The 21,413-nt window shown below is 63.0% G+C and overlaps 1 non-coding gene and 5 pseudogenes across 1 annotated transcript; all 6 read left to right on the plus strand.

The window, feature by feature from the left end:
- Positions 1–1,113: 1,113 nt before the first annotated feature.
- On the plus strand, positions 1,114–1,232 carry LOC142861342 (uncharacterized; annotated as a pseudogene).
- A 3,806-nt stretch (positions 1,233–5,038) lies between these two features.
- Positions 5,039–5,157, plus strand: LOC142861353 (uncharacterized; annotated as a pseudogene).
- A 3,807-nt stretch (positions 5,158–8,964) lies between these two features.
- On the plus strand, positions 8,965–9,083 carry LOC142861251 (5S ribosomal RNA). Its single transcript, XR_012912618.1, has one exon. It is a non-coding gene; the product is annotated as a 5S ribosomal RNA (ribosomal RNA).
- A 3,785-nt stretch (positions 9,084–12,868) lies between these two features.
- LOC142861343 (uncharacterized) lies at positions 12,869–12,987 on the plus strand (annotated as a pseudogene).
- Positions 12,988–16,787: 3,800 nt separating this feature from the next.
- Positions 16,788–16,906, plus strand: LOC142861344 (uncharacterized; annotated as a pseudogene).
- A 3,807-nt stretch (positions 16,907–20,713) lies between these two features.
- Positions 20,714–20,832, plus strand: LOC142861270 (uncharacterized; annotated as a pseudogene).
- Positions 20,833–21,413: the final 581 nt, after the last annotated feature.

The raw sequence follows: 21,413 nt of genomic DNA on the forward strand, positions 1-21,413 counted from the left end.
GCTGCTTGTGAATCGCGCCGCCACACACACCCGAGCGCAGGTGTCTTCCGCACAGACTGCGGGCCTCGCTCTTCTGAATGCCGCTAGCTCGCCACCCACCCACGGGTGAACCTGGTCAGGGTGCTTTCTCTCAGGGGCAGACTCTTTTCCGGGCGGGCTACCGGTGTCTCTGTTTGCTCGTTTCTTTCTTCCATTTCGGGAAAGTCTTCCTTGCTGGGTGTGGAAATCTCCTATGCCTTCCCTCGCCTATTCTGTCAGCTTTAAAATTCTCTTTCAGTTGCCACCCTCACAGATGGATTAGGAAACTCTTTCCGGTGCACTCATTAGTGAAATGACCTCCAGGAAGCTGGAATCCAATATCTAATGGCCGATTTTTAGCGAGTCCACACGCCAGGGTGGTCGGGGTCCAATGCAGCCCCGGCCAGGCCCAGGCCCCTTGGACTGGGCCACAGGAGGACACGGAGGAGGGTCCCGGCCCCCACGAAGCGGTGCCGGCAGTTCTCCACGGGCTTGGGCGTTTTCCAGAGGTAGGAGATGGAGGGGACTGATTTCTTCAGCGCCCCCCAAACCACGCCACCCCACCCCACCCCACCCATGGGACACATCCCCAGAGAGAGACGCCCCATACACTGGCTGTGCCCCAGCCCTGGCCCGGGGGAATAGGCGGCAGCCCACCCACAGGGCGAGGGAAGGGGGGCGCAGCTGAAAGGGGTTGTGGGGGAGGGCGGCCCCTGGCTGGGGTCAAAGGGCGAGCGTCCCGCGCGTGCGCAGTCAGCGGCAGCGACGCGCTGGGGGTGGGCAGCGGGTAGGTGAAGGAGGCCGGGCGAGGAGACGAGGGGGGCTGGGAGGGCTCCACCTTGGCGAGTCCAGCCGTGGAGGCGCATGTTGTGTGAGTGTGAGTGAGTGTGAGTGTGTGTGTGTGTGTATAGAGAGACAGCCCCCCCGCCCCGCCCCGCCCCGCCCATCACCCCCGTCCCTGGGAGCCCGCGGGACCCGGCCGGCGAACTCAAACGGCCCAGCCCGGCCCGGCGCGGGGCCTGGGGCGGGAGGCGGCGGCGGGGAAGCCCAGAGAGGCTCGGCTTCTCGAGCGGGGCAGGGGCGCCCTCCGCCGCCGTCTAGGGCCACACCACCCTGAACGCCCCCGATCTCGTCTGGTCTCGGAAGCTAAGCAGGGTCGGGCCTGGTTAGTACTTGGATGGGAGACCGCCTCCGAATACCGGGTGCCACAGGCTGCTGCTTTTTTTTTTTTTTTTTTTTTTCTTGCCTCTTGTTCTGTCCCCTTTCTGGGAGCGCCGCGGCGGCCCGGGGTGGGGGTCACCCCCACCCTCAGCGCCCGCGCGGTGCCTGGCGCCCCAGCCCGCACCGTGGGGCCTCCTCTTGTCCCAAGCCGCGACACCGCGGCCACGCGGCAGCATGCGTGGCATCTGGACTGTCAGGTCTCAGACCAAAGGTCTGCTCTGTGGGAACCGACACGCTGGAGGAAACCTTGAGAGTCTGAGAGGGGAGGGAGTTCCAGAAGAAGGCCAGGATGTCATTTTGAGGGAGTATGTGACCAGAACTCGTCCCGTTGCTTTTGGGGTTCTATGGGCTACACGCAGGAATCTTTGGTGGTGGCACCTGATGTTGGGGGATCCGGAGTCACACCCAGACCTGCTCCACAGGCCTCCTTTTACTTTTCTCTTCGGATTCATTATTTTTAAAAAGTGTCTCTTACCTCTAGGATTGCATTTTCTTTTCTCTCTCTTTTCAAGCAGATGATGGGAGTACAAGTATTCAGGTGACATGTGTTGCCCGTGCCCCCCTCCCCCCTGTGTTCTTTTTTTTTTTTTTTTTTTTTGAGACAGAGTCTCGTTTTGCTGCCCAGGCTAGAGTGAGTGCCATGGCGTCAGTCTAGCTCACAGCAACCTCAATCTCCGGGCTCAAGCAATCCTGCTGCCTCAGCCTCCCGAGTAGTTGGGACTACAGGCATGCACCACCACGCCCGGCTGTGTTTTTCTATATATATTAGTTGGCCAATTAATTTCTTTCTATTTTTAGTAGAGACGGGGTCTCGCTCTTGCTCAGGCTGGTTTCGAACTCCTGACCTGGAGCAATCCGCCCGCCTCGGCCTCCCAGAGAGCTAGGATTACAGGCGTGAGCCACCGCGCCCGGCCCCCCCTGTGTTCTTATTCATATACCTCTCATGTTGTTCCAGCGTATTGTGGGGGTACCAATGTTAAGGTCGGGTGCCTTGCCCTCTCCAAGCCTCCCCCCTCGGGTCAGAGCTTCAAGTGCGCCCATCCCCCAGTCGGTGCGCACCCACCCCATGCCTAATGGATGTGTATGCCCCTCCCCTCCCCCCACCCGCCCGCCCGACACCCACCCGATGAAGGTGATTCCTCTCTGTCCACTTAGGCGTCCATCCGTTCGTACCAGTTTGCTGGTGAGCGCGCTCACGTGGTGCCCGTGTGTCCATTCTTGGGATTCTTGGCTTACTGGAACGGGTTCCAGCTCTGGCCAGGAGAACACGAGAGGCGCCCTCTCACCGCTGCTCCTCACAGCCGAATGGCACTCCGTGGTGTCCACGCGCCACATTTTATTGATGCACTCCTGGATGGATGGGCACTCGGGTCGCTTCCACGTCTTTGGGATTGTGAATTGTGCCCTAACTGTAACCCTAACCCTTACCCAGCCCGTCTCCTCTGCCCCTGCCTGACGCACTCCTCCCCGGCCAGGCCCGTCACTGTCCTGGGCCCCCGCCTGACCGGCTCCTCCCCGCCCGGCCGGTCACCGTCCTCTGCCCCTGCCTGACACGCTCCTTCCCGCCCGGCCTCTCACCGTCCTCGGCCCCTGCCTGACCGGCTCCTCCGTCGCCTGGGCCTTCCAAGGGCTTGGTGTGGATGCTGCTTCCAGGAAGCCCTCCAGAAACCCGGCAGCAGGGTGGCCGCAGCAGTCTCCAGCAGCCGTCCCTAAGTCGCGTGAGTGCGGGGGACGTGCCCCCGCTGTGCCGCGGGGGCCCAGCCTGGTGTCTTCCCTGAGGCCCTGCGGCTGCCGGCTGGGCTGCGGCTCCCCGCAAGGGGAGAGCCGCGGAGGTGGGGACCGCCTCCTGATGGGGACGTACACGCAGCTCTCCACGTCGGATTCCAGGGCTCTCTGTCCTGCCCGAAGGCCCAGCTGGCCTGCGGGTCCTTAGAGTGGCAAAAACCTCCGAAAACTGAGACTGAGGGTCCGGTGGGTGTCTGCACTTTTGTGCTGGGCACCCCAGGGAGGCCCGGGGGCTGGCTGGACAACGCGGTCTGCTCGGCCGCGGGGGGGGGGGGTTGGAGGAGCAACTGATGCCCTTTGCACTTTGGGTAGCAAGAGTCTGAGGTGTCTCTGAGCCCTGTGCCCTGTGGGGGCGGGGCGGGGGGGAGGAGGAGGAGGAGGAGGAGGAGGAGGAGGTGGGAAGGGCCGGGGCCTGCAGTCCTGTTCCCGGGGTGGCACGGCAAGTGGCTTCTTCCACAGGCTGCTTGGCCTGGGCTCCCTGCACCTGGGCCTTTGGAGGACCGGCCCTGTGCTTGCCAACACTTCCTGCAGGGACCCAGAGCTGGGAGGTGGCATCTCTCAGCCCTGGGTCGGGCAGAGCCCCAGCGGGCCATGCCCACAACCTCTCTCAGCACCGGTCCCCCAGAAGGCTCCTTTGGGACCAGGATTCTCTTGCGGTGACTCTTTAAGGTCTGGCCCCTGGATGGAGGGGCACCAGGAGTAGAGGAGCAGGAAGGGGAAGGGGGTGGCCATGCGAGGGGACACTTTGAGGCCAAGTCCCAGCTTCAGCCTGATCCTCCTGGGAACCCCGCTCTGAGACAAGGAGCCGGGCTTCGCATTCCCACAGCAGCCAGTCGTGGGCTGAGGACACCTGGGGCGTTGGGAACTCCCTGGCTTCTCCTGGGTTTAACGTCTAGAGCTGCTTGTGAATCGCGCCGCCACACACACCCGAGCGCAGGTGTCTTCCGCACAGACTGCGGGCCTCGCTCTTCTGAATGCCGCTAGCTCGCCACCCACCCACGGGTGAACCTGGTCAGGGTGCTTTCTCTCAGGGGCAGACTCTTTTCCGGGCGGGCTACCGGTGTCTCTGTTTGCTCGTTTCTTTCTTCCATTTCGGGAAAGTCTTCCTTGCTGGGTGTGGAAATCTCCTATGCCTTCCCTCTCCTATTCTGTCAGCTTTAAAATTCTCTTTCAGTTGCCACCCTCACAGATGGATTAGGAAACTCTTTCCGGTGCACTCATTAGTGAAATGACCTCCAGGAAGCTGGAATCCAATATCTAATGGCCGATTTTTAGCGAGTCCACACGCCAGGGTGGTCGGGGTCCAATGCAGCCCCGGCCAGGCCCAGGCCCCTTGGACTGGGCCACAGGAGGACACGGAGGAGGGTCCCGGCCCCCACGAAGCGGTGCCGGCAGTTCTCCACGGGCTTGGGCGTTTTCCAGAGGTAGGAGATGGAGGGGACTGATTTCTTCAGCGCCCCCCAAACCACGCCACCCCACCCCACCCCACCCATGGGACACATCCCCAGAGAGAGACGCCCCATACACTGGCTGTGCCCCAGCCCTGGCCCGGGGGAATAGGCGGCAGCCCACCCACAGGGCGAGGGAAGGGGGGCGCAGCTGAAAGGGGTTGTGGGGGAGGGCGGCCCCTGGCTGGGGTCAAAGGGCGAGCGTCCCGCGCGTGCGCAGTCAGCGGCAGCGACGCGCTGGGGGTGGGCAGCGGGTAGGTGAAGGAGGCCGGGCGAGGAGACGAGGGGGGCTGGGAGGGCTCCACCTTGGCGAGTCCAGCCGTGGAGGCGCATGTTGTGTGAGTGTGAGTGAGTGTGAGTGTGTGTGTGTGTGTATAGAGAGACAGCCCCCCACCCCGCCCCGCCCCGCCCCGCCCATCACCCCCGTCCCTGGGAGCCCGCGGGACCTGGCCGGCGAACTCAAACGGCCCGGCCCGGCCCGGCGCGGGGCCTGGGGCGGGAGGCGGCGGCGGGGAAGCCCAGAGAGGCTCGGCTTCTCGAGCGGGGCAGGGGCGCCCTCCGCCGCCGTCTAGGGCCACACCACCCTGAACGCCCCCGATCTCGTCTGGTCTCGGAAGCTAGGCAGGGTCGGGCCTGGTTAGTACTTGGATGGGAGACCGCCTCGGAATACCGGGTGCCACAGGCTGCTGCTTTTTTTTTTTTTTTTTTTTTTCTTGCCTCTTGTTCTGTCCCCTTTCTGGGAGCGCGGCGGCGGCCCGGGGTGGGGGTCACCCCCACCCTCAGCGCCCGCGCGGTGCCTGGCGCCCCAGCCCGCACCGTGGGGCCTCCTCTTGTCCCAAGCCGCGACACCGCGGCCACGCGGCAGCATGCGTGGCATCTGGACTGTCAGGTCTCAGACCAAAGGTCTGCTCTGTGGGAACCGACACGCTGGAGGAAACCTTGAGAGTCTGAGAGGGGAGGGAGTTCCAGAAGAAGGCCAGGATGTCATTTTGAGGGAGTATGTGACCAGAACTCGTCCCGTTGCTTTTGGGGTTCTATGGGCTACACGCAGGAATCTTTGGTGGTGGCACCTGATGTTGGGGGATCCGGAGTCACACCCAGACCTGCTCCACAGGCCTCCTTTTACCTTTCTCTTCGGATTCATTATTTTTAAAAAGTGTCTCTTACCTCTAGGATTGCATTTTCTTTTCACTCTCTTTTCAAGCAGATGATGGGAGTACAAGTATTCAGGTGACATGTGTTGCCCGTGCCCCCCTCCCCCCTGTGTTCTTTTTTTTTTTTTTTTTTTGAGACAGAGTCTCGTTTTGCTGCCCAGGCTAGAGTGAGTGCCATGGCGTCAGTCTAGCTCACAGCAACCTCAATCTCCGGGCTCAAGCAATCCTGCTGCCTCAGCCTCCCGAGTAGTTGGGACTACAGGCATGCACCACCACGCCCGGCTGTGTTTTTCTATATATATTAGTTGGCCAATTAATTTCTTTCTATTTTTAGTAGAGACGGGGTCTCGCTCTTGCTCAGGCTGGTTTCGAACTCCTGACCTGGAGCAATCCGCCCGCCTCGGCCTCCCAGAGAGCTAGGATTACAGGCGTGAGCCACCGCGCCCGGCCCCCACTGTGTTCTTATTCATATACCTCTCATGTTGTTCCAGCGTATTGTGGGGGTACCAATGTTAAGGTCGGGTGCCTTGCCCTCTCCAAGCCTCCCCCCTCGGGTCAGAGCTTCAAGTGCGCCCATCCCCCAGTCGGTGCGCACCCACCCCATGCCTAATGGATGTGTATGCCCCTCCCCTCCCCCCACCCGCCCGCCCGACACCCACCCGATGAAGGTGATTCCTCTCTGTCCACTTAGGCGTCCATCCGTTCGTACCAGTTTGCTGGTGAGCGCGCTCACGTGGTGCCCGTGTGTCCATTCTTGGGATACTTGGCTTACTGGAACGGGTTCCAGCTCTGGCCAGGAGAACACGAGAGGCGCCCTCTCACCGCTGCTCCTCACAGCCGAATGGCACTCCGTGGTGTCCACGCGCCACATTTTATTGATGCACTCCTGGATGGATGGGCACTCGGGTCGCTTCCACGTCTTTGGGATTGTGAATTGTGCCCTAACTGTAACCCTAACCCTTACCCAGCCCGTCTCCTCTGCCCCTGCCTGACGCACTCCTCCCCGGCCAGGCCCGTCACTGTCCTGGGCCCCCGCCTGACCGGCTCCTCCCCGCCCGGCCGGTCACCGTCCTCTGCCCCTGCCTGACACGCTCCTTCCCGCCCGGCCTCTCACCGTCCTCGGCCCCTGCCTGACCGGCTCCTCCGTCGCCTGGGCCTTCCAAGGGCTTGGTGTGGATGCTGCTTCCAGGAAGCCCTCCAGAAACCCGGCAGCAGGGTGGCCGCAGCAGTCTCCAGCAGCCGTCCCTAAGTCGCGTGAGTGCGGGGGACGTGCCCCCGCTGTGCCGCGGGGGCCCAGCCTGGTGTCTTCCCTGAGGCCCTGCGGCTGCCGGCTGGGCTGCGGCTCCCCGCAAGGGGAGAGCCGCGGAGGTGGGGACCGCCTCCTGATGGGGACGTACACGCAGCTCTCCACGTCGGATTCCGGGGCTCTCTGTCCTGCCCGAAGGCCCAGCTGGCCTGCGGGTCCTTAGAGTGGCAAAAACCTCCGAAAACTGAGACTGAGGGTCCGGTGGGTGTCTGCACTTTTGTGCTGGGCACCCCAGGGAGGCCCGGGGGCTGGCTGGACAACGCGGTCTGCTCGGCCGCGGGGGGGGGGTTGGAGGAGCAACTGATGCCCTTTGCACTTTGGGTAGCAAGAGTCTGAGGTGTCTCTGAGCCCTGTGCCCTGTGGGGGCGGGGCGGGGGGGAGGAGGAGGAGGAGGAGGAGGAGGAGGAGGTGGGAAGGGCCGGGGCCTGCAGTCCTGTTCCCGGGGTGGCACGGCAAGTGGCTTCTTCCACAGGCTGCTTGGCCTGGGCTCCCTGCACCTGGGCCTTTGGAGGACCGGCCCTGTGCTTGCCAACACTTCCTGCAGGGACCCAGAGCTGGGAGGTGGCATCTCTCAGCCCTGGGTCGGGCAGAGCCCCAGCGGGCCATGCCCACAACCTCTCTCAGCACCGGTCCCCCAGAAGGCTCCTTTGGGACCAGGATTCTCTTGCGGTGACTCTTTAAGGTCTGGCCCCTGGATGGAGGGGCACCAGGAGTAGAGGAGCAGGAAGGGGAAGGGGGTGGCCATGCGAGGGGACACTTTGAGGCCAAGTCCCAGCTTCAGCCTGATCCTCCTGGGAACCCCGCTCTGAGACAAGGAGCCGGGCTTCGCATTCCCACAGCAGCCAGTCGTGGGCTGAGGACACCTGGGGCGTTGGGAACTCCCTGGCTTCTCCTTGGTTTAACATCTAGAGCTGCTTGTGAATCGCGCCGCCACACACACCCGAGCGCAGGTGTCTTCCGCACAGACTGCGGGCCTCGCTCTTCTGAATGCCGCTGGCTCGCCACCCACCCACGGGTGAACCTGGTCAGGGTGCTTTCTCTCAGGGGCAGACTCTTTTCCGGGCGGGCTACCGGTGTCTCTGTTTGCTCGTTTCTTTCTTCCATTTCGGGAAAGTCTTCCTTGCTGGGTGTGGAAATCTCCTATGCCTTCCCTCGCCTATTCTGTCAGCTTTAAAATTCTCTTTCAGTTGCCACCCTCACAGATGGATTAGGAAACTCTTTCCGGTGCACTCATTAGTGAAATGACCTCCAGGAAGCTGGAATCCAATATCTAATGGCCGATTTTTAGCGAGTCCACACGCCAGGGTGGTCGGGGTCCAATGCAGCCCCGGCCAGGCCCAGGCCCCTTGGACTGGGCCACAGGAGGACACGGAGGAGGGTCCCGGCCCCCACGAAGCGGTGCCGGCAGTTCTCCACGGGCTTGGGCGTTTTCCAGAGGTAGGAGATGGAGGGGACTGATTTCTTCAGCGCCCCCCAAACCACGCCACCCCACCCCACCCCACCCATGGGACACATCCCCAGAGAGAGACGCCCCATACACTGGCTGTGCCCCAGCCCTGGCCCGGGGGAATAGGCGGCAGCCCACCCACAGGGCGAGGGAAGGGGGGCGCAGCTGAAAGGGGTTGTGGGGGAGGGCGGCCCCTGGCTGGGGTCAAAGGGCGAGCGTCCCGCGCGTGCGCAGTCAGCGGCAGCGACGCGCTGGGGGTGGGCAGCGGGTAGGTGAAGGAGGCCGGGCGAGGAGACGAGGGGGGCTGGGAGGGCTCCACCTTGGCGAGTCCAGCCGTGGAGGCGCATCTTGTGTGAGTGTGAGTGAGTGTGAGTGTGTGTGTGTGTGTATAGAGAGACAGCCCCCCACCCCGCCCCGCCCCGCCCCGCCCCGCCCATCACCCCCGTCCCTGGGAGCCCGCGGGACCTGGCCGGCGAACTCAAACGGCCCGGCCCGGCCCGGCACGGGGCCTGGGGCGGGAGGCGGCGGCGGGGAAGCCCAGAGAGGCTCGGCTTCTCGAGCGGGGCAGGGGCGCCCTCCGCCGCCGTCTAGGGCCACACCACCCTGAACGCCCCCGATCTCGTCTGGTCTCGGAAGCTAAGCAGGGTCGGGCCTGGTTAGTACTTGGATGGGAGACCGCCTGGGAATACCAGGTGCCACAGGCTGCTGCTTTTTTTTTTTTTTTGCCTCTTGTTCTGTCCCCTTTCTGGGAGCGCGGCGGCGGCCCGGGGTGGGGGTCACCCCCACCCTCAGCGCCCGCGCGGTGCCTGGCGCCCCAGCCAGCACCGTGGGGCCTCCTCTTGTCCCAAGCCGCGACACCGCGGCCACGCGGCAGCATGCGTGGCATCTGGACTGTCAGGTCTCAGACCAAAGGTCTGCTCTGTGGGAACCGACACGCTGGAGGAAACCTTGAGAGTCTGAGAGGGGAGGGAGTTCCAGAAGAAGGCCAGGATGTCATTTTGAGGGAGTATGTGACCAGAACTCGTCCCGTTGCTTTTGGGGTTCTATGGGCTACACGCAGGAATCTTTGGTGGTGGCACCTGATGTTGGGGGATCCGGAGTCACACCCAGACCTGCTCCACAGGCCTCCTTTTACTTTTCTCTTCGGATTCATTATTTTTAAAAAGTGTCTCTTACCTCTAGGATTGCATTTTCTTTTCTCTCTCTTTTCAAGCAGATGATGGGAGTACAAGTATTCAGGTGACATGTGTTGCCCGTGCCGCCCTCCCCCCTGTGTTCTTTTTTTTTTTTTTTTTGAGACAGAGTCTCGTTTTGCTGCCCAGGCTAGAGTGAGTGCCATGGCGTCAGCCTAGCTCACAGCAACCTCAATCTCCGGGCTCAAGCAATCCTGCTGCCTCAGCCTCCCGAGTAGTTGGGACTACAGGCATGCACCACCACGCCCGGCTGTGTTTTTCTATATATATTAGTTGGCCAATTAATTTCTTTCTATTTTTAGTAGAGACGGGGTCTCGCTCTTGCTCAGGCTGGTTTCGAACTCCTGACCTGGAGCAATCCGCCCGCCTCGGCCTCCCAGAGAGCTAGGATTACAGGCGTGAGCCACCGCGCCCGGCCCCCCCTGTGTTCTTATTCATATACCTCTCATGTTGTTCCAGCGTATTGTGGGGGTACCAATGTTAAGGTCGGGTGCCTTGCCCTCTCCAAGCCTCCCCCCTCGGGTCAGAGCTTCAAGTGCGCCCATCCCCCAGTCGGTGCGCACCCACCCCATGCCTAATGGATGTGTATGCCCCTCCCCTCCCCCCACCCGCCCGCCCGACACCCACCCGATGAAGGTGATTCCTCTCTGTCCACTTAGGCGTCCATCCGTTCGTACCAGTTTGCTGGTGAGCGCGCTCACGTGGTGCCCGTGTGTCCATTCTTGGGATACTTGGCTTACTGGAACGGGTTCCAGCTCTGGCCAGGAGGACACGAGAGGCGCCCTCTCACCGCTGCTCCTCACAGCCGAATGGCACTCCGTGGTGTCCACGCGCCACATTTTATTGATGCACTCCTGGATGGATGGGCACTCGGGTCGCTTCCACGTCTTTGGGATTGTGAATTGTGCCCTAACTGTAACCCTAATCCTTACCCAGCCCGTCTCCTCTGCCCCTGCCTGACGCACTCCTCCCCGGCCAGGCCCGTCACTGTCCTGGGCCCCCGCCTGACCGGCTCCTCCCCGCCCGGCCGGTCACCGTCCTCTGCCCCTGCCTGACACGCTCCTTCCCGCCCGGCCTCTCACCGTCCTCGGCCCCTGCCTGACCGGCTCCTCCGTCGCCTGGGCCTTCCAAGGGCTTGGTGTGGATGCTGCTTCCAGGAAGCCCTCCAGAAACCCGGCAGCAGGGTGGCCGCAGCAGTCTCCAGCAGCCGTCCCTAAGTCGCGTGAGTGCGGGGGACGTGCCCCCGCTGTGCCGCGGGGGCCCAGCCTGGTGTCTTCCCTGAGGCCCTGCGGCTGCCGGCTGGGCTGCGGCTCCCCGCAAGGGGAGAGCCGCGGAGGTGGGGACCGCCTCCTGATGGGGACGTACACGCAGCTCTCCCCGTCGGATTCCGGGGCTCTCTGTCCTGCCCGAAGGCCCAGCTGGCCTGCGGGTCCTTAGAGTGGCAAAAACCTCCGAAAACTGAGACTGAGGGTCCGGTGGGTGTCTGCACTTTTGTGCTGGGCACCCCAGGGAGGCCGGGGGGCTGGCTGGACAACGCGGTCTGCTCGGCCGCGGGGGGGGGGGGTTGGAGGAGCAACTGATGCCCTTTGCACTTTGGGTAGCAAGAGTCTGAGGTGTCTCTGAGCCCTGTGCCCTGTGGGGGCGGGGCGGGGGGGAGGAGGAGGAGGAGGAGGAGGAGGAGGTGGGAAGGGCCGGGGCCTGCAGTCCTGTTCCCGGGGTGGCACGGCAAGTGGCTTCTTCCACAGGCTGCTTGGCCTGGGCTCCCTGCACCTGGGCCTTTGGAGGACCGGCCCTGTGCTTGCCAACACTTCCTGCAGGGACCCAGAGCTGGGAGGTGGCATCTCTCAGCCCTGGGTCGGGCAGAGCCCCAGCGGGCCATGCCCACAACCTCTCTCAGCACCGGTCCCCCAGAAGGCTCCTTTGGGACCAGGATTCTCTTGCGGTGACTCTTTAAGGTCTGGCCCCTGGATGGAGGGGCACCAGGAGTAGAGGAGCAGGAAGGGGAAGGGGGTGGCCATGCGAGGGGACACTTGGAGGCCAAGTCCCAGCTTCAGCCTGATCCTCCTGGGAACCCCGCTCTGAGACAAGGAGCCGGGCTTCGCATTCCCACAGCAGCCAGTCGTGGGCTGAGGACACCTGGGGCGTTGGGAACTCCCTGGCTTCTCCTTGGTTTAACATCTAGAGCTGCTTGTGAATCGCGCCGCCACACACACCCGAGCGCAGGTGTCTTCCGCACAGACTGCGGGCCTCGCTCTTCTGAATGCCGCTGGCTCGCCACCCACCCACGGGTGAACCTGGTCAGGGTGCTTTCTCTCAGGGGCAGACTCTTTTCCGGGCGGGCTACCGGTGTCTCTGTTTGCTCGTTTCTTTCTTCCATTTCGGGAAAGTCTTCCTTGCTGGGTGTGGAAATCTCCTATGCCTTCCCTCGCCTATTCTGTCAGCTTTAAAATTCTCTTTCAGTTGCCACCCTCACAGATGGATTAGGAAACTCTTTCCGGTGCACTCATTAGTGAAATGACCTCCAGGAAGCTGGAATCCAATATCTAATGGCCGATTTTTAGCGAGTCCACACGCCAGGGTGGTCGGGGTCCAATGCAGCCCCGGCCAGGCCCAGGCCCCTTGGACTGGGCCACAGGAGGACACGGAGGAGGGTCCCGGCCCCCACGAAGCGGTGCCGGCAGTTCTCCACGGGCTTGGGCGTTTTCCAGAGGTAGGAGATGGAGGGGACTGATTTCTTCAGCGCCCCCCAAACCACGCCACCCCACCCCACCCCACCCATGGGACACATCCCCAGAGAGAGACGCCCCATACACTGGCTGTGCCCCAGCCCTGGCCCGGGGGAATAGGCGGCAGCCCACCCACAGGGCGAGGGAAGGGGGGCGCAGCTGAAAGGGGTTGTGGGGGAGGGCGGCCCCTGGCTGGGGTCAAAGGGCGAGCGTCCCGCGCGTGCGCAGTCAGCGGCAGCGACGCGCTGGGGGTGGGCAGCGGGTAGGTGAAGGAGGCCGGGCGAGGAGACGAGGGGGGCTGGGAGGGCTCCACCTTGGCGAGTCCAGCCGTGGAGGCGCATGTTGTGTGAGTGTGAGTGAGTGTGAGTGTGTGTGTGTGTGTATAGAGAGACAGCCCCCCCGCCCCGCCCCGCCCCGCCCATCACCCCCGTCCCTGGGAGCCCGCGGGACCCGGCCGGCGAACTCAAACGGCCCAGCCCGGCCCGGCGCGGGGCCTGGGGCGGGAGGCGGCGGCGGGGAAGCCCAGAGAGGCTCGGCTTCTCGAGCGGGGCAGGGGCGCCCTCCGCCGCCGTCTAGGGCCACACCACCCTGAACGCCCCCGATCTCGTCTGGTCTCGGAAGCTAAGCAGGGTCGGGCCTGGTTAGTACTTGGATGGGAGACCGCCTCCGAATACCGGGTGCCACAGGCTGCTGCTTTTTTTTTTTTTTTTTTTTTTCTTGCCTCTTGTTCTGTCCCCTTTCTGGGAGCGCCGCGGCGGCCCGGGGTGGGGGTCACCCCCACCCTCAGCGCCCGCGCGGTGCCTGGCGCCCCAGCCCGCACCGTGGGGCCTCCTCTTGTCCCAAGCCGCGACACCGCGGCCACGCGGCAGCATGCGTGGCATCTGGACTGTCAGGTCTCAGACCAAAGGTCTGCTCTGTGGGAACCGACACGCTGGAGGAAACCTTGAGAGTCTGAGAGGGGAGGGAGTTCCAGAAGAAGGCCAGGATGTCATTTTGAGGGAGTATGTGACCAGAACTCGTCCCGTTGCTTTTGGGGTTCTATGGGCTACACGCAGGAATCTTTGGTGGTGGCACCTGATGTTGGGGGATCCGGAGTCACACCCAGACCTGCTCCACAGGCCTCCTTTTACTTTTCTCTTCGGATTCATTATTTTTAAAAAGTGTCTCTTACCTCTAGGATTGCATTTTCTTTTCTCTCTCTTTTCAAGCAGATGATGGGAGTACAAGTATTCAGGTGACATGTGTTGCCCGTGCCCCCCTCCCCCCTGTGTTCTTTTTTTTTTTTTTTTTTTTTGAGACAGAGTCTCGTTTTGCTGCCCAGGCTAGAGTGAGTGCCATGGCGTCAGTCTAGCTCACAGCAACCTCAATCTCCGGGCTCAAGCAATCCTGCTGCCTCAGCCTCCCGAGTAGTTGGGACTACAGGCATGCACCACCACGCCCGGCTGTGTTTTTCTATATATATTAGTTGGCCAATTAATTTCTTTCTATTTTTAGTAGAGACGGGGTCTCGCTCTTGCTCAGGCTGGTTTCGAACTCCTGACCTGGAGCAATCCGCCCGCCTCGGCCTCCCAGAGAGCTAGGATTACAGGCGTGAGCCACCGCGCCCGGCCCCCCCTGTGTTCTTATTCATATACCTCTCATGTTGTTCCAGCGTATTGTGGGGGTACCAATGTTAAGGTCGGGTGCCTTGCCCTCTCCAAGCCTCCCCCCTCGGGTCAGAGCTTCAAGTGCGCCCATCCCCCAGTCGGTGCGCACCCACCCCATGCCTAATGGATGTGTATGCCCCTCCCCTCCCCCCACCCGCCCGCCCGACACCCACCCGATGAAGGTGATTCCTCTCTGTCCACTTAGGCGTCCATCCGTTCGTACCAGTTTGCTGGTGAGCGCGCTCACGTGGTGCCCGTGTGTCCATTCTTGGGATTCTTGGCTTACTGGAACGGGTTCCAGCTCTGGCCAGGAGAACACGAGAGGCGCCCTCTCACCGCTGCTCCTCACAGCCGAATGGCACTCCGTGGTGTCCACGCGCCACATTTTATTGATGCACTCCTGGATGGATGGGCACTCGGGTCGCTTCCACGTCTTTGGGATTGTGAATTGTGCCCTAACTGTAACCCTAACCCTTACCCAGCCCGTCTCCTCTGCCCCTGCCTGACGCACTCCTCCCCGGCCAGGCCCGTCACTGTCCTGGGCCCCCGCCTGACCGGCTCCTCCCCGCCCGGCCGGTCACCGTCCTCTGCCCCTGCCTGACACGCTCCTTCCCGCCCGGCCTCTCACCGTCCTCGGCCCCTGCCTGACCGGCTCCTCCGTCGCCTGGGCCTTCCAAGGGCTTGGTGTGGATGCTGCTTCCAGGAAGCCCTCCAGAAACCCGGCAGCAGGGTGGCCGCAGCAGTCTCCAGCAGCCGTCCCTAAGTCGCGTGAGTGCGGGGGACGTGCCCCCGCTGTGCCGCGGGGGCCCAGCCTGGTGTCTTCCCTGAGGCCCTGCGGCTGCCGGCTGGGCTGCGGCTCCCCGCAAGGGGAGAGCCGCGGAGGTGGGGACCGCCTCCTGATGGGGACGTACACGCAGCTCTCCACGTCGGATTCCAGGGCTCTCTGTCCTGCCCGAAGGCCCAGCTGGCCTGCGGGTCCTTAGAGTGGCAAAAACCTCCGAAAACTGAGACTGAGGGTCCGGTGGGTGTCTGCACTTTTGTGCTGGGCACCCCAGGGAGGCCCGGGGGCTGGCTGGACAACGCGGTCTGCTCGGCCGCGGGGGGGGGGTTGGAGGAGCAACTGATGCCCTTTGCACTTTGGGTAGCAAGAGTCTGAGGTGTCTCTGAGCCCTGTGCCCTGTGGGGGCGGGGCGGGGGGGAGGAGGAGGAGGAGGAGGAGGAGGAGGAGGTGGGAAGGGCCGGGGCCTGCAGTCCTGTTCCCGGGGTGGCACGGCAAGTGGCTTCTTCCACAGGCTGCTTGGCCTGGGCTCCCTGCACCTGGGCCTTTGGAGGACCGGCCCTGTGCTTGCCAACACTTCCTGCAGGGACCCAGAGCTGGGAGGTGGCATCTCTCAGCCCTGGGTCGGGCAGAGCCCCAGCGGGCCATGCCCACAACCTCTCTCAGCACCGGTCCCCCAGAAGGCTCCTTTGGGACCAGGATTCTCTTGCGGTGACTCTTTAAGGTCTGGCCCCTGGATGGAGGGGCACCAGGAGTAGAGGAGCAGGAAGGGGAAGGGGGTGGCCATGCGAGGGGACACTTTGAGGCCAAGTCCCAGCTTCAGCCTGATCCTCCTGGGAACCCCGCTCTGAGACAAGGAGCCGGGCTTCGCATTCCCACAGCAGCCAGTCGTGGGCTGAGGACACCTGGGGCGTTGGGAACTCCCTGGCTTCTCCTGGGTTTAACGTCTAGAGCTGCTTGTGAATCGCGCCGCCACACACACCCGAGCGCAGGTGTCTTCCGCACAGACTGCGGGCCTCGCTCTTCTGAATGCCGCTAGCTCGCCACCCACCCACGGGTGAACCTGGTCAGGGTGCTTTCTCTCAGGGGCAGACTCTTTTCCGGGCGGGCTACCGGTGTCTCTGTTTGCTCGTTTCTTTCTTCCATTTCGGGAAAGTCTTCCTTGCTGGGTGTGGAAATCTCCTATGCCTTCCCTCGCCTATTCTGTCAGCTTTAAAATTCTCTTTCAGTTGCCACCCTCACAGATGGATTAGGAAACTCTTTCCGGTGCACTCATTAGTGAAATGACCTCCAGGAAGCTGGAATCCAATATCTAATGGCCGATTTTTAGCGAGTCCACACGCCAGGGTGGTCGGGGTCCAATGCAGCCCCGGCCAGGCCCAGGCCCCTTGGACTGGGCCACAGGAGGACACGGAGGAGGGTCCCGGCCCCCACGAAGCGGTGCCGGCAGTTCTCCACGGGCTTGGGCGTTTTCCAGAGGTAGGAGATGGAGGGGACTGATTTCTTCAGCGCCCCCCAAACCACGCCACCCCACCCCACCCCACCCATGGGACACATCCCCAGAGAGAGACGCCCCATACACTGGCTGTGCCCCAGCCCTGGCCCGGGGGAATAGGCGGCAGCCCACCCACAGGGCGAGGGAAGGGGGGCGCAGCTGAAAGGGGTTGTGGGGGAGGGCGGCCCCTGGCTGGGGTCAAAGGGCGAGCGTCCCGCGCGTGCGCAGTCAGCGGCAGCGACGCGCTGGGGGTGGGCAGCGGGTAGGTGAAGGAGGCCGGGCGAGGAGACGAGGGGGGCTGGGAGGGCTCCACCTTGGCGAGTCCAGCCGTGGAGGCGCATGTTGTGTGAGTGTGAGTGAGTGTGAGTGTGTGTGTGTGTGTATAGAGAGACAGCCCCCCCGCCCCGCCCCGCCCCGCCCATCACCCCCGTCCCTGGGAGCCCGCGGGACCCGGCCGGCGAACTCAAACGGCCCAGCCCGGCCCGGCGCGGGGCCTGGGGCGGGAGGCGGCGGCGGGGAAGCCCAGAGAGGCTCGGCTTCTCGAGCGGGGCAGGGGCGCCCTCCGCCGCCGTCTAGGGCCACACCACCCTGAACGCCCCCGATCTCGTCTGGTCTCGGAAGCTAAGCAGGGTCGGGCCTGGTTAGTACTTGGATGGGAGACCGCCTCCGAATACCGGGTGCCACAGGCTGCTGCTTTTTTTTTTTTTTTTTTTTTTTCTTGCCTCTTGTTCTGTCCCCTTTCTGGGAGCGCCGCGGCGGCCCGGGGTGGGGGTCACCCCCACCCTCAGCGCCCGCGCGGTGCCTGGCGCCCCAGCCCGCACCGTGGGGCCTCCTCTTGTCCCAAGCCGCGACACCGCGGCCACGCGGCAGCATGCGTGGCATCTGGACTGTCAGGTCTCAGACCAAAGGTCTGCTCTGTGGGAACCGACACGCTGGAGGAAACCTTGAGAGTCTGAGAGGGGAGGGAGTTCCAGAAGAAGGCCAGGATGTCATTTTGAGGGAGTATGTGACCAGAACTCGTCCCGTTGCTTTTGGGGTTCTATGGGCTACACGCAGGAATCTTTGGTGGTGGCACCTGATGTTGGGGGATCCGGAGTCACACCCAGACCTGCTCCACAGGCCTCCTTTTACTTTTCTCTTCGGATTCATTATTTTTAAAAAGTGTCTCTTACCTCTAGGATTGCATTTTCTTTTCTCTCTCTTTTCAAGCAGATGATGGGAGTACAAGTATTCAGGTGACATGTGTTGCCCGTGCCCCCCTCCCCCCTGTGTTCTTTTTTTTTTTTTTTTTTTTTGAGACAGAGTCTCGTTTTGCTGCCCAGGCTAGAGTGAGTGCCATGGCGTCAGTCTAGCTCACAGCAACCTCAATCTCCGGGCTCAAGCAATCCTGCTGCCTCAGCCTCCCGAGTAGTTGGGACTACAGGCATGCACCACCACGCCCGGCTGTGTTTTTCTATATATATTAGTTGGCCAATTAATTTCTTTCTATTTTTAGTAGAGACGGGGTCTCGCTCTTGCTCAGGCTGGTTTCGAACTCCTGACCTGGAGCAATCCGCCCGCCTCGGCCTCCCAGAGAGCTAGGATTACAGGCGTGAGCCACCGCGCCCGGCCCCCCCTGTGTTCTTATTCATATACCTCTCATGTTGTTCCAGCGTATTGTGGGGGTACCAATGTTAAGGTCGGGTGCCTTGCCCTCTCCAAGCCTCCCCCCTCGGGTCAGAGCTTCAAGTGCGCCCATCCCCCAGTCGGTGCGCACCCACCCCATGCCTAATGGATGTGTATGCCCCTCCCCTCCCCCCACCCGCCCGCCCGACACCCACCCGATGAAGGTGATTCCTCTCTGTCCACTTAGGCGTCCATCCGTTCGTACCAGTTTGCTGGTGAGCGCGCTCACGTGGTGCCCGTGTGTCCATTCTTGGGATTCTTGGCTTACTGGAACGGGTTCCAGCTCTGGCCAGGAGAACACGAGAGGCGCCCTCTCACCGCTGCTCCTCACAGCCGAATGGCACTCCGTGGTGTCCACGCGCCACATTTTATTGATGCACTCCTGGATGGATGGGCACTCGGGTCGCTTCCACGTCTTTGGGATTGTGAATTGTGCCCTAACTGTAACCCTAACCCTTACCCAGCCCGTCTCCTCTGCCCCTGCCTGACGCACTCCTCCCCGGCCAGGCCCGTCACTGTCCTGGGCCCCCGCCTGACCGGCTCCTCCCCGCCCGGCCGGTCACCGTCCTCTGCCCCTGCCTGACACGCTCCTTCCCGCCCGGCCTCTCACCGTCCTCGGCCCCTGCCTGACCGGCTCCTCCGTCGCCTGGGCCTTCCAAGGGCTTGGTGTGGATGCTGCTTCCAGGAAGCCCTCCAGAAACCCGGCAGCAGGGTGGCCGCAGCAGTCTCCAGCAGCCGTCCCTAAGTCGCGTGAGTGCGGGGGACGTGCCCCCGCTGTGCCGCGGGGGCCCAGCCTGGTGTCTTCCCTGAGGCCCTGCGGCTGCCGGCTGGGCTGCGGCTCCCCGCAAGGGGAGAGCCGCGGAGGTGGGGACCGCCTCCTGATGGGGACGTACACGCAGCTCTCCACGTCGGATTCCAGGGCTCTCTGTCCTGCCCGAAGGCCCAGCTGGCCTGCGGGTCCTTAGAGTGGCAAAAACCTCCGAAAACTGAGACTGAGGGTCCGGTGGGTGTCTGCACTTTTGTGCTGGGCACCCCAGGGAGGCCCGGGGGCTGGCTGGACAACGCGGTCTGCTCGGCCGCGGGGGGGGGGGGTTGGAGGAGCAACTGATGCCCTTTGCACTTTGGGTAGCAAGAGTCTGAGGTGTCTCTGAGCCCTGTGCCCTGTGGGGGCGGGGCGGGGGGGAGGAGGAGGAGGAGGAGGAGGAGGAGGAGGTGGGAAGGGCCGGGGCCTGCAGTCCTGTTCCCGGGGTGGCACGGCAAGTGGCTTCTTCCACAGGCTGCTTGGCCTGGGCTCCCTGCACCTGGGCCTTTGGAGGACCGGCCCTGTGCTTGCCAACACTTCCTGCAGGGACCCAGAGCTGGGAGGTGGCATCTCTCAGCCCTGGGTCGGGCAGAGCCCCAGCGGGCCATGCCCACAACCTCTCTCAGCACCGGTCCCCCAGAAGGCTCCTTTGGGACCAGGATTCTCTTGCGGTGACTCTTTAAGGTCTGGCCCCTGGATGGAGGGGCACCAGGAGTAGAGGAGCAGGAAGGGGAAGGGGGTGGCCATGCGAGGGGACACTTTGAGGCCAAGTCCCAGCTTCAGCCTGATCCTCCTGGGAACCCCGCTCTGAGACAAGGAGCCGGGCTTCGCATTCCCACAGCAGCCAGTCGTGGGCTGAGGACACCTGGGGCGTTGGGAACTCCCTGGCTTCTCCTGGGTTTAACGTCTAGAGCTGCTTGTGAATCGCGCCGCCACACACACCCGAGCGCAGGTGTCTTCCGCACAGACTGCGGGCCTCGCTCTTCTGAATGCCGCTAGCTCGCCACCCACCCACGGGTGAACCTGGTCAGGGTGCTTTCTCTCAGGGGCAGACTCTTTTCCGGGCGGGCTACCGGTGTCTCTGTTTGCTCGTTTCTTTCTTCCATTTCGGGAAAGTCTTCCTTGCTGGGTGTGGAAATCTCCTATGCCTTCCCTCGCCTATTCTGTCAGCTTTAAAATTCTCTTTCAGTTGCCACCCTCACAGATGGATTAGGAAACTCTTTCCGGTGCACTCATTAGTGAAATGACCTCCAGGAAGCTGGAATCCAATATCTAATGGCCGATTTTTAGCGAGTCCACACGCCAGGGTGGTCGGGGTCCAATGCAGCCCCGGCCAGGCCCAGGCCCCTTGGACTGGGCCACAGGAGGACACGGAGGAGGGTCCCGGCCCCCACGAAGCGGTGCCGGCAGTTCTCCACGGGCTTGGGCGTTTTCCAGAGGTAGGAGATGGAGGGGACTGATTTCTTCAGCGCCCCCCAAACCACGCCACCCCACCCCACCCCACCCATGGGACACATCCCCAGAGAGAGACGCCCCATACACTGGCTGTGCCCCAGCCCTGGCCCGGGGGAATAGGCGGCAGCCCACCCACAGGGCGAGGGAAGGGGGGCGCAGCTGAAAGGGGTTGTGGGGGAGGGCGGCCCCTGGCTGGGGTCAAAGGGCGAGCGTCCCGCGCGTGCGCAGTCAGCGGCAGCGACGCGCTGGGGGTGGGCAGCGGGTAGGTGAAGGAGGCCGGGCGAGGAGACGAGGGGGGCTGGGAGGGCTCCACCTTGGCGAGTCCAGCCGTGGAGGCGCATGTTGTGTGAGTGTGAGTGAGTGTGAGTGTGTGTGTGTGTGTATAGAGAGACAGCCCCCCACCCCGCCCCGCCCCGCCCCGCCCATCACCCCCGTCCCTGGGAGCCCGCGGGACCTGGCCGGCGAACTCAAACGGCCCGGCCCGGCCCGGCGCGGGGCCTGGGGCGGGAGGCGGCGGCGGGGAAGCCCAGAGAGGCTCGGCTTCTCGAGCGGGGCAGGGGCGCCCTCCGCCGCCGTCTAGGGCCACACCACCCTGAACGCCCCCGATCTCGTCTGGTCTCGGAAGCTAAGCAGGGTCGGGCCTGGTTAGTACTTGGATGGGAGACCGCCTCGGAATACCGGGTGCCACAGGCTGCTGCTTTTTTTTTTTTTTTTTTTTTCTTGCCTCTTGTTCTGTCCCCTTTCTGGGAGCGCGGCGGCGGCCCGGGGTGGGGGTCACCCCCACCCTCAGCGCCCGCGCGGTGCCTGGCGCCCCAGCCCGCACCGTGGGGCCTCCTCTTGTCCCAAGCCGCGACACCGCGGCCACGCGGCAGCATGCGTGGCATCTGGACTGTCAGGTCTCAGACCAAAGGTCTGCTCTGTGGGAACCGACACGCTGGAGGAAACCTTGAGAGTCTGAGAGGGGAGGGAGTTCCAGAAGAAGGCCAGGATGTCATTTTGAGGGAGTATGTGACCAGAACTCGTCCCGTTGCTTTTGGGGTTCTATGGGCTACACGCAGGAATCTTTGGTGGTGGCACCTGATGTTGGGGGATCCGGAGTCACACCCAGACCTGCTCCACAGGCCTCCTTTTACCTTTCTCTTCGGATTCATTATTTTTAAAAAGTGTCTCTTACCTCTAGGATTGCATTTTCTTTTCACTCTCTTTTCAAGCAGATGATGGGAGTACAAGTATTCAGGTGACATGTGTTGCCCGTGCCCCCCTCCCCCCTGTGT

This window comes from Microcebus murinus, chromosome 16, assembly GCF_040939455.1.
Source record: "Microcebus murinus isolate Inina chromosome 16, M.murinus_Inina_mat1.0, whole genome shotgun sequence".
Classification (NCBI taxonomy): Eukaryota; Metazoa; Chordata; class Mammalia; order Primates; family Cheirogaleidae; genus Microcebus; species Microcebus murinus.